A 12,659-nucleotide genomic window follows, 5' to 3' on the forward strand; every position below is an offset into this window, starting at 1 on the left:
TACTGAAGTAAGGCTGCCAAGAGGACTTGAAAGTGGGGCAGAATTGCAGGAAACCGATTTCAGGAGGTAGACTGGAATTGCATTGAAAGCATAGGAAAAGAGGCAGAACGTCCACAATGATGCACTTGGCCAAAAAGGGCGTATGTGTTTTTTCCTGAATATATTCAGGAAAAAACGCATACGCCCTTTTTGGCCAACCAAGCAAACTTGCAAAGGAAATCTGCACTACAATGAAGTCTCACTTCCCCCCGGTCAAAAGGGCCATCTGAAAAAAGTGTAAAATCCAGAAAGGCAGGACAGGCCATGGAGAACTGGGAGCCTTGTTATGCTGATGGGCGGGATGTAAATTGCCAACAGACACTCGGGAGAAGTGTATGGTGTTTCCTGAAACATCTAAAAAACAAAGCAACAGAGCCTAGGGCACTTCCACTTATGGTCCTATAGCTTAGGGAAATTAAAATCAAAAAGACACAGCCACCTCAAAGTTTGGGACGCCTCTGTTTACAAGAACCTCGTTTACAGTACAAGTTCAACATCGCAGAAAGTGAAAAATGGATAAAGAAGTTGTGGTATTTACTTACAAAGCAATATCACTCAGCAATGAAATCTATGTCATCAGGCCCGTAGCAGCATAATGAGTGGATTCAGGTACTATGATTCTAACTGAAATAAGTCACACAGAAAAAGAAACATCATAAGATATCAGTAATACACGGAATGTAAACTTGGCTACACAGGAACTGAATTCCAAAACAGAACAGGGTCTCAAAATTAGAAAACCAACTTATGCTTGCTTAAGGGGAAAGGTGAGTTGGGGTGCTGCATAAAACCAGACATTGAAATGAGCACAGATAAAGTTCCTTAAGCCAAATATGGAATAGCAAGAGCTACTCCTTGCTCAATGAAATGGACTCAACACCCCATATTAAACGCCTAAGAATGTACCTGACTAGTAAGTATCTTAAAACCTATGGATTGCTATGTCTCCAAAAGAGAATCAAGCATGTGTACAGGGGCATGAACGCAGCAGTGATAGGATTGGAGAGGTTCAGTGAGCAAATGAAGACCCTTTGAAGTCATATTGCATGGTACCCATTCCACGGGTCTCAACTCTCCAGGTTTAAGGTATTCTTCCTTCAGCTAAAACATGCATGTGGAACCCAGAGTATGATCATCCGTGTGAACGGGAGACATGTTCAAATATGTCTCAGTTTTCCTCCCCTGGTACTCGGGTGCAACATTCCAGACGCTTTACTAACACTCTCCGCACTTGGAGAGTCAGCACCTTTAAGCTCCTGTTTGGCCCAGTTTGCAATTTCTGCGGAAGATGAACAGGAATAGCGAGAACCAATGAGAGACTAGCTGGAAGGTGTCTGGACGGGCAAATTTAACTCTCATTTCCCACCAGGAAGAGGAATTAACCAAAGGCTCAGCGTGCCGTGCCGGAACCAGATTAGGGCCTGAAGCCATCCTGCGGTGTTGCGGCCAGCTCAAAAGAAAGCGAGTTGAAGAAAGGAGCTCAGGGGCACTGTAATTCACAAACCTGCAGAGTTATAAATGACAGCTATCGTCCAAAAATATACTGAAGTAAGGCTGCCAAGAGGACTTGAAAGCGGGGCAGAATTGCAGGAAACCGATTTCAGGAGGCAGACTGGAATTGCATTGAAAGCATAGGAAAAGAGGCAGAACGTCCACAATGATGCACTTGGCCAAAAAGGGCGTATGCGTTTTTTCCTGAATATATTCAGGAAGAAACGCATACGCCCTTTTTGGCCAACCAAGCAAGCTTGCAAAGGAAATCTGCACTACAATGAAGTCTCACTTCCCCCCGGTCAAAAGGGCCATCTGAAAAAAGTGTAAAATCCAGAAAGGCAGGACAGGCCATGGAGAACTGGGAGCCTTGTTATGCTGATGGGCGGGATGTAAATTGCCAACAGACACTCGGGAGAAGTGTATGGTGTTTCCTGAAACATCTAAAAAACAAAGCAACAGAGCCTAGGGCACTTCCACTTATGGTCCTATAGCTTAGGGAAATTAAAATAAAAAAGACACAGCCACCCCAAAGTTTGGGACGCCTCTGTTTACAAGAACCTCGTTTACAGTACAAGTTCAACATCGCAGAAAGTGAAAAATGGATAAAGAAGTTGTGGTATTTACTTACAAAGCAATATCCCTCAGCAATGAAATCTATGTCATCAGGCCCTTAGCAGCACAATGAGTGGATTCAGGTATGATGATTCTAACTGAAATAAGTCACACAGAAAAAGAAACATCATAAGATATCAGTAATACACGGAATGTAAACTTGGCTACACAGGAACTGAATTACAGAACAGAACAGTGTCTCAAATTTAGAAAACCAACTTATGCTTGCTTAAGGGGAAAGGTGAGTTGGGGTGCTGCATAAAACCAGAGATTGAAATGAGCACAGATAAAGTTCCTTAAGCCAAATATGGAATAGACAAGAGCTACTCCTTGCTCAACGAAATGGACTCAACACCGCATATTAAACGCCTAAGAATGTACCTGACTAGTAAGTATCTTAAAACCTATGGATTGCTATGTCTCCAAAAGAGAATCAAGCGTGTGTACAGGGGCATAAACGCAGCAGTGATAGGATTGGAGAGGTTCGGTGAGCAAATGAAGACCCTTTGAAGTCATATTGCATGGTACCCATTCCACGGGTTTCAACTACCCAGGTTTAAGGTATTCTTCCTTCAGCTAAAACATGCATGTGGAACCTAGAGTATGATCAACCATGTGATCGGGAAATGTGTTCAAATATGTCTCAGTTTTCGTACCCTGGAACTCGGGTGCAACATTCCAGACGCTTTACTAACACCCTCCCGACTTGGAGAGTCAGTCCCTTTAACCTCCTGTTTGGCCCAGTTTGCAAATTCTGCGGAAGATGAACAGGAATAGCGAGAACCAACGAGAGACTAGATGGAGGTGTCTGGACGGGCAAATTTAACTCTCATTTCCCACCAGGAAGAGGAATTAACCAAAGGCTCAGAGTGCCGTGCCGGAACCAGATTAGGGCCTGAAGCCATCCTGCGGTGTTGCGGCCAGCTCAAAAGAAAGCGAGTTGAAGAAAGGAGCTCAGGGGCACTGTAATTCACAAACCTGCAGAGTTATAAATGACAGCTATCGTCCAAAAATATACTGAAGTAAGGCTGCCAAGAGGACTTGAAAGTGGGGCAGAATTGCAGGAAACCGATTTCAGGAGGTAGACTGGAATTGCATTGAAAGCATAGGAAAAGAGGCAGAACGTCCACAATGATGCACTTGGCCAAAAAGGGCGTATGCGTTTTTTCCTGAATATATTCAGGAAAAAACGCATACGCCCTTTTTGGCCAACCAAGCAAACTTGCAAAGGAAATCTGCACTACAATGAAGTCTCACTTCCCCCCGGTCAAAAGGGCCATCTGAAAAAAGTGTAAAATCCAGAAAGGCAGGACAGGCCATGGAGAACTGGGAGCCTTGTTATGCTGATGGGCGGGATGTAAATTGCCAACAGACACTCGGGAGAAGTGTATGGTGTTTCCTGAAACATCTAAAAAACAAAGCAACAGAGCCTAGGGCACTTCCACTTATGGTCCTATAGCTTAGGGAAATTAAAATCAAAAAGACACAGCCACCTCAAAGTTTGGGACGCCTCTGTTTACAAGAACCTCGTTTACAGTACAAGTTCAACATCGCAGAAAGTGAAAAATGGATAAAGAAGTTGTGGTATTTACTTACAAAGCAATATCACTCAGCAATGAAATCTATGTCATCAGGCCCGTAGCAGCATAATGAGTGGATTCAGGTACTATGATTCTAACTGAAATAAGTCACACAGAAAAAGAAACATCATAAGATATCAGTAATACACGGAATGTAAACTTGGCTACACAGGAACTGAATTCCAAAACAGAACAGGGTCTCAAAATTAGAAAACCAACTTATGCTTGCTTAAGGGGAAAGGTGAGTTGGGGTGCTGCATAAAACCAGACATTGAAATGAGCACAGATAAAGTTCCTTAAGCCAAATATGGAATAGCAAGAGCTACTCCTTGCTCAATGAAATGGACTCAACACCCCATATTAAACGCCTAAGAATGTACCTGACTAGTAAGTATCTTAAAACCTATGGATTGCTATGTCTCCAAAAGAGAATCAAGCATGTGTACAGGGGCATGAACGCAGCAGTGATAGGATTGGAGAGGTTCAGTGAGCAAATGAAGACCCTTTGAAGTCATATTGCATGGTACCCATTCCACGGGTTTCAACTACCCAGGTTTAAGGTATTCTTCCTTCAGCTAAAACATGCATGTGGAACCCAGAGTATGATCAACCGTTTGAACGGGAGACATGTTCAAATATGTCTCAGTTTTCCTCCCCTGGTACTCGGGTGCAACATTCCAGACGCTTTACTAACACTCTCCGCACTTGGAGAGTCAGCACCTTTAAGCTCCTGTTTGGCCCAGTTTGCAATTTCTGCGGAAGATGAACAGGAATAGCGAGAACCAATGAGAGACTAGCTGGAAGGTGTCTGGACGGGCAAATTTAACTCTCATTTCCCACCAGGAAGAGGAATTAACCAAAGGCTCAGCGTGCCGTGCCGGAACCAGATTAGGGCCTGAAGCCATCCTGCGGTGTTGCGGCCAGCTCAAAAGAAAGCGAGTTGAAGAAAGGAGCTCAGGGGCACTGTAATTCACAAACCTGCAGAGTTATAAATGACAGCTATCGTCCAAAAATATACTGAAGTAAGGCTGCCAAGAGGACTTGAAAGCGGGGCAGAATTGCAGGAAACCGATTTCAGGAGGCAGACTGGAATTGCATTGAAAGCATAGGAAAAGAGGCAGAACGTCCACAATGATGCACTTGGCCAAAAAGGGCGTATGCGTTTTTTCCTGAATATATTCAGGAAAAAACGCATACGCCCTTTTTGGCCAACCAAGCAAGCTTGCAAAGGAAATCTGCACTACAATGAAGTCTCACTTCCCCCCGGTCAAAAGGGCCATCTGAAAAAAGTGTAAAATCCAGAAAGGCAGGACAGGCCATGGAGAACTGGGAGCCTTGTTATGCTGATGGGCGGGATGTAAATTGCCAACAGACACTCGGGAGAAGTGTATGGTGTTTCCTGAAACATCTAAAAAACAAAGCAACAGAGCCTAGGGCACTTCCACTTATGGTCCTATAGCTTAGGGAAATTAAAATCAAAAAGACACAGCCACCCCAAAGTTTGGGACGCCTCTGTTTACAAGAACCTCGTTTACAGTACAAGTTCAACATCGCAGAAGGTGAAAAATGGATAAAGAAGTTGTGGTATTTACTTACAAAGCAATATCACTCAGCAATGAAATCTATGTCATCAGGCCCTTAGCAGCACAATGAGTGGATTCAGGTATGATGATTCTAACTGAAATAAGTCACACAGAAAAAGAAACATCATAAGATATCAGTAATACACGGAATGTAAACTTGGCTACACAGGAACTGAATTACAGAACAGAACAGGGTCTCAAATTTAGAAAACCAACTTATGCTTGCTTAAGGGGAAAGGTGAGTTGGGGTGCTGCATAAAACCAGAGATTGAAATGAGCACAGATAAAGTTCCTTAAGCCAAATATGGAATAGACAAGAGCTACTCCTTGCTCAACGAAATGGACTCAACACCGCATATTAAACGCCTAAGAATGTACCTGACTAGTAAGTATCTTAAAACCTATGGATTGCTATGTCTCCGAAAGAGAATCAAGCGTGTGTACAGGGGCATAAACGCAGCAGTGATAGGATTGGAGAGGTTCGGTGAGCAAATGAAGACCCTTTGAAGTCATATTGCATGGTACCCATTCCACGGGTTTCAACTACCCAGGTTTAAGGTATTCTTCCTTCAGCTAAAACATGCATGTGGAACCTAGAGTATGATCAACCATGTGATCGGGAAACGTGTTCAAATATGTCTCAGTTTTCGTACCCTGGAACTCGGGTGCAATATTCCAGACGCTTTACTAACACTCTCCGCACTTGGAGAGTCAGCACCTTTAAGCTCCTGTTTGGCCCAGTTTGCAATTTCTGCGGAAGATGAACAGGAATAGCGAGAACCAATGAGAGACTAGCTGGAAGGTGTCTGGACGGGCAAATTTAACTCTCATTTCCCACCAGGAAGAGGAATTAACCAAAGGCTCAGCGTGCCGTGCCGGAACCAGATTAGGGCCTGAAGCCATCCTGCGGTGTTGCGGCCAGCTCAAAAGAAAGCGAGTTGAAGAAAGGAGCTCAGGGGCACTGTAATTCACAAACCTGCAGAGTTATAAATGACAGCTATCGTCCAAAAATATACTGAAGTAAGGCTGCCAAGAGGACTTGAAAGCGGGGCAGAATTGCAGGAAACCGATTTCAGGAGGCAGACTGGAATTGCATTGAAAGCATAGGAAAAGAGGCAGAACGTCCACAATGATGCACTTGGCCAAAAAGGGCGTATGCGTTTTTTCCTGAATATATTCAGGAAAAAACGCATACGCCCTTTTTGGCCAACCAAGCAAGCTTGCAAAGGAAATCTGCACTACAATGAAGTCTCACTTCCCCCCGGTCAAAAGGGCCATCTGAAAAAAGTGTAAAATCCAGAAAGGCAGGACAGGCCATGGAGAACTGGGAGCCTTGTTATGCTGATGGGCGGGATGTAAATTGCCAACAGACACTCGGGAGAAGTGTATGGTGTTTCCTGAAACATCTAAAAAACAAAGCAACAGAGCCTAGGGCACATCCACTTATGGTCCTATAGCTTAGGGAAATTAAAATCAAAAAGACACAGCCACCCCAAAGTTTGGGACGCCTCTGTTTACAAGAACCTCGTTTACAGTACAAGTTCAACATCGCAGAAGGTGAAAAATGGATAAAGAAGTTGTGGTATTTACTTACAAAGCAATATCACTCAGCAATGAAATCTATGTCATCAGGCCCTTAGCAGCACAATGAGTGGATTCAGGTATGATGATTCTAACTGAAATAAGTCACACAGAAAAAGAAACATCATAAGATATCAGTAATACACGGAATGTAAACTTGGCTACACAGGAACTGAATTACAGAACAGAACAGGGTCTCAAATTTAGAAAACCAACTTATGCTTGCTTAAGGGGAAAGGTGAGTTGGGGTGCTGCATAAAACCAGAGATTGAAATGAGCACAGATAAAGTTCCTTAAGCCAAATATGGAATAGACAAGAGCTACTCCTTGCTCAACGAAATGGACTCAACACCGCATATTAAATGCCTAAGAATGTACCTGACTAGTAAGTATCTTAAAACCTATGGATTGCTATGTCTCCGAAAGAGAATCAAGCATGTGTACAGGGGCATAAACGCAGCAGTGATAGGATTGGAGAGGTTCGGTGAGCAAATGAAGACCCTTTGAAGTCATATTGCATGGTACCCATTCCACGGGTTTCAACTACCCAGGTTTAAGGTATTCTTCCTTCAGCTAAAACATGCATGTGGAACCTAGAGTATGATCAACCATGTGATCGGGAGACGTGTTCAAATATGTCTCAGTTTTCGTACCCTGGTACTCGGGTGCAACATTCCAGACGCTTTACTAACACCCTCCCGACTTGGAGAGTCAGTCCCTTTAACCTCCTGTTTGGCCCAGTTTGCAATTTCTGCGGAAGATGAACAGGAATAGCGAGAACCAATGAGAGACTAGCTGGAGGTGTCTGGACGGGCAAATTTAACTCTCATTTCCCACCAGGAAGAGGAATTAACCAAAGGCTCAGCGTGCCGTGCCGGAACCAGATTAGGGCCTGAAGCCATCCTGCGGTGTTGCGGCCAGCTCAAAAGAAAGCGAGTTGAAGAAAGGAGCTCAGGGGCACTGTAATTCACAAACCTGCAGAGTTATAAATGACAGCTATCGTCCAAAAATATACTGAAGTAAGGCTGCCAAGAGGACTTGAAAGCGGGGCAGAATTGCAGGAAACCGATTTCAGGAGGTAGACTGGAATTGCATTGAAAGCATAGGAAAAGAGGCAGAACGTCCACAATGATGCACTTGGCCAAAAAGGGCGTATGCGTTTTTTCCTGAATATATTCAGGAAAAAACGCATACGCCCTTTTTGGCCAACCAAGCAAGCTTGCAAAGGAAATCTGCACTACAATGAAGTCTCACTTCCCCCCGGTCAAAAGGGCCATCTGAAAAAAGTGTAAAATCCAGAAAGGCAGGACAGGCCATGGAGAACTGGGAGCCTTGTTATGCTGATGGGCGGGATGTAAATTGCCAACAGACACTCGGGAGAAGTGTATGGTGTTTCCTGAAACATCTAAAAAACAAAGCAACAGAGCCTAGGGCACTTCCACTTATGGTCCTATAGCTTAGGGAAATTAAAATCAAAAAGACACAGCCACCCCAAAGTTTGGGACGCCTCTGTTTACAAGAACCTCGTTTACAGTACAAGTTCAACATCGCAGAAAGTGAAAAATGGATAAAGAAGTTGTGGTATTTACTTACAAAGCAATATCACTCAGCAATGAAATCTATGTCATCAGGCCCTTAGCAGCACAATGAGTGGATTCAGGTATGATGATTCTAACTGAAATAAGTCACACAGAAAAAGAAACATCATAAGATATCAGTAATACACGGAATGTAAACTTGGCTACACAGGAACTGAATTACAGAACAGAACAGGGTCTCAAATTTAGAAAACCAACTTATGCTTGCTTAAGGGGAAAGGTGAGTTGGGGTGCTGCATAAAACCAGAGATTGAAATGAGCACAGATAAAGTTCCTTAAGCCAAATATGGAATAGACAAGAGCTACTCCTTGCTCAACGAAATGGACTCAACACCGCATATTAAATGCCTAAGAATGTACCTGACTAGTAAGTATCTTAAAACCTATGGATTGCTATGTCTCCGAAAGAGAATCAAGCATGTGTACAGGGGCATAAACGCAGCAGTGATAGGATTAGAGAGGTTCGGTGAGCAAATGAAGACCCTTTGAAGTCATATTGCATGGTACCCATTCCACGGGTTTCAACTACCCAGGTTTAAGGTATTCTTCCTTCAGCTAAAACATGCATGTGGAACCTAGAGTATGATCAACCATGTGATCGGGAAATGTGTTCAAATATGTCTCAGTTTTCGTACCCTGGAACTCGGGTGCAACATTCCAGACGCTTTACTAACACCCTCCCGACTTGGAGAGTCAGTCCCTTTAACCTCCTGTTTGGCCCAGTTTGCAAATTCTGCGGAAGATGAACAGGAATAGCGAGAACCAACGAGAGACTAGATGGAGGTGTCTGGACGGGCAAATTTAACTCTCATTTCCCACCAGGAAGAGGAATTAACCAAAGGCTCAGAGTGCCGTGCCGGAACCAGATTAGGGCCTGAAGCCATCCTGCGGTGTTGCGGCCAGCTCAAAAGAAAGCGAGTTGAAGAAAGGAGCTCAGGGGCACTGTAATTCACAAACCTGCAGAGTTATAAATGACAGCTATCGTCCAAAAATATACTGAAGTAAGGCTGCCAAGAGGACTTGAAAGCGGGGCAGAATTGCAGGAAACCGATTTCAGGAGGTAGACTGGAATTGCATTGAAAGCATAGGAAAAGAGGCAGAACGTCCACAATGATGCACTTGGCCAAAAAGGGCGTATGCGTTTTTTCCTGAATATATTCAGGAAAAAACGCATACGCCCTTTTTGGCCAACCAAGCAAGCTTGCAAAGGAAATCTGCACTACAATGAAGTCTCACTTCCCCCCGGTCAAAAGGGCCATCTGAAAAAAGTGTAAAATCCAGAAAGGCAGGACAGGCCATGGAGAACTGGGAGCCTTGTTATGCTGATGGGCGGGATGTAAATTGCCAACAGACACTCGGGAGAAGTGTATGGTGTTTCCTGAAACATCTAAAAAACAAAGCAACAGAGCCTAGGGCACTTCCACTTATGGTCCTATAGCTTAGGGAAATTAAAATCAAAAAGACACAGCCACCCCAAAGTTTGGGACGCCTCTGTTTACAAGAACCTCGTTTACAGTACAAGTTCAACATCGCAGAAAGTGAAAAATGGATAAAGAAGTTGTGGTATTTACTTACAAAGCAATATCACTCAGCAATGAAATCTATGTCATCAGGCCCTTAGCAGCACAATGAGTGGATTCAGGTATGATGATTCTAACTGAAATAAGTCACACAGAAAAAGAAACATCATAAGATATCAGTAATACACGGAATGTAAACTTGGCTACACAGGAACTGAATTACAGAACAGAACAGGGTCTCAAATTTAGAAAACCAACTTATGCTTGCTTAAGGGGAAAGGTGAGTTGGGGTGCTGCATAAAACCAGAGATTGAAATGAGCACAGATAAAGTTCCTTAAGCCAAATATGGAATAGACAAGAGCTACTCCTTGCTCAACGAAATGGACTCAACACCGCATATTAAATGCCTAAGAATGTACCTGACTAGTAAGTATCTTAAAACCTATGGATTGCTATGTCTCCGAAAGAGAATCAAGCATGTGTACAGGGGCATAAACGCAGCAGTGATAGGATTGGAGAGGTTCGGTGAGCAAATGAAGACCCTTTGAAGTCATATTGCATGGTACCCATTCCACGGGTTTCAACTACCCAGGTTTAAGGTATTCTTCCTTCAGCTAAAACATGCATGTGGAACCTAGAGTATGATCAACCATGTGATCGGGAGACGTGTTCAAATATGTCTCAGTTTTCGTACCCTGGTACTCGGGTGCAACATTCCAGACGCTTTACTAACACCCTCCCGACTTGGAGAGTCAGTCCCTTTAACCTCCTGTTTGGCCCAGTTTGCAATTTCTGCGGAAGAGGAACAGGAATAGCGAGAACCAATGAGAGACTAGCTGGAAGGTGTCTGGACGGGCAAATTTAACTCTCATTTCCCACCAGGAAGAGAAATTAACCAAAGGCTCAGCGTGCCGTGCCGGAATCAGATTAGGGCCTGAAGCCATCCTGCGGTGTTGCGGCCAGCTCAAAAGAAAGCGAGTTGAAGAAAGGAGCTCAGGGGCACTGTAATTCACAAACCTGCAGAGTTATAAATGACAGCTATCGTCCAAAAATATACTGAAGTAAGGCTGCCAAGAGGACTTGAAAGCGGGGCAGAATTGCAGGAAACCGATTTCAGGAGGTAGACTGGAATTGCATTGAAAGCATAGGAAAAGAGGCAGAACGTCCACAATGATGCACTTGGCCAAAAAGGGCGTACGCGTTTTTTCCTGAATATATTCAGGAAAAAACGCGTACGCCCTTTTTGGCCAACCAAGCAAGCTTGCAAAGGAAATCTGCACTACAATGAAGTCTCACTTCCCCCCGGTCAAAAGGGCCATCTGAAAAATGTGTAAAATCCAGAAAGGCAGGACAGGCCATGGAGAACTGGGAGCCTTGTTATGCTGATGGGCGGGATGTAAATTGCCAACAGACACTCGGGAGAAGTGTATGGTGTTTCCTGAAACATCCAAAAAACAAAGCAACAGAGCCTAGGGCACTTCCACTTATGGTCCTATAGCTTAGGGAAATTAAAATCAAAAAGACAGAGCCACCCCAAAGTTTGGGACGCCTCTGTTTACAAGAACCTCGTTTACCGTACAAGTTCAACATCGCAGAAAGTGAAAAATGGATAAAGAAGTTGTGGTATTTACTTACAAAGCAATATCACTCAGCAATGAAATCTATGTCATCAGGCCCTTAGCAGCACAATGAGTGGATTCAGGTATGATGATTCTAACTGAAATAAGTCACACAGAAAAAGAAACATCATAAGATATCAGTAATACACGGAATGTAAACTTGGCTACACAGGAACTGAATTACAGAACAGAACAGGGTCTCAAATTTAGAAAACCAACTTATGCTTTCTTAAGGGTAAAGGTGAGTTGGGGTGCTGCATAAAACCAGAGATTGAAATGAGCACAGATAAAGTTCCTTAAGCCAAATATGGAATAGACAAGAGCTACCTCTTGCTCAACGAAATGGACTCAACACCGCATATTAAATGCCTAAGAATGTACCTGACTTATAAGTATATTAAAACCTATGGATTGCTATGTCTCCGAAAGAGAATCAAGCATGTGTACAGGGGCATAAACGCAGCAGTGATAGGATTGGAGAGGTTCGGTGAGCAAATGAAGACCCTTTGAAGTCATATTGCATGGTACCCATTCCACGGGTTTCAACTACCCAGGTTTAAGGTATTCTTCCTTCAGCTAAAACATGCATGTGGAACCTAGAGTATGATCAACCATGTGATCGGGAGACGTGTTCAAATATGTCTCAGTTTTCGTACCCTGGTACTCGGGTGCAACATTCCAGACGCTTTACTAACACCCTCCCGACTTGGAGAGTCAGTCCCTTTAACCTCCTGTTTGGCCCAGTTTGCAATTTCTGCGGAAGATGAACAGGAATAGCGAGAACCAATGAGAGACTAGCTGGAGGTGTCTGGACGGGCAAATTTAACTCTCATTTCCCACCAGGAAGAGGAATTAACCAAAGGCTCAGCGTGCCGTGCCGGAACCAGATTAGGGCCTGAAGCCATCCTGCGGTGTTGCGGCCAGCTCAAAAGAAAGCGAGTTGAAGAAAGGAGCTCAGGGGCACTGTAATTCACAAACCTGCAGACTTATAAATGACAGCTATCGTCCAAAAATATACTGAAGTAAGGCTGC

Source organism: Pseudorca crassidens, unplaced genomic scaffold (genome assembly GCF_039906515.1).
Source record: "Pseudorca crassidens isolate mPseCra1 unplaced genomic scaffold, mPseCra1.hap1 Scaffold_46, whole genome shotgun sequence".
Lineage (NCBI taxonomy): Eukaryota > Metazoa > Chordata > Mammalia > Artiodactyla > Delphinidae > Pseudorca > Pseudorca crassidens.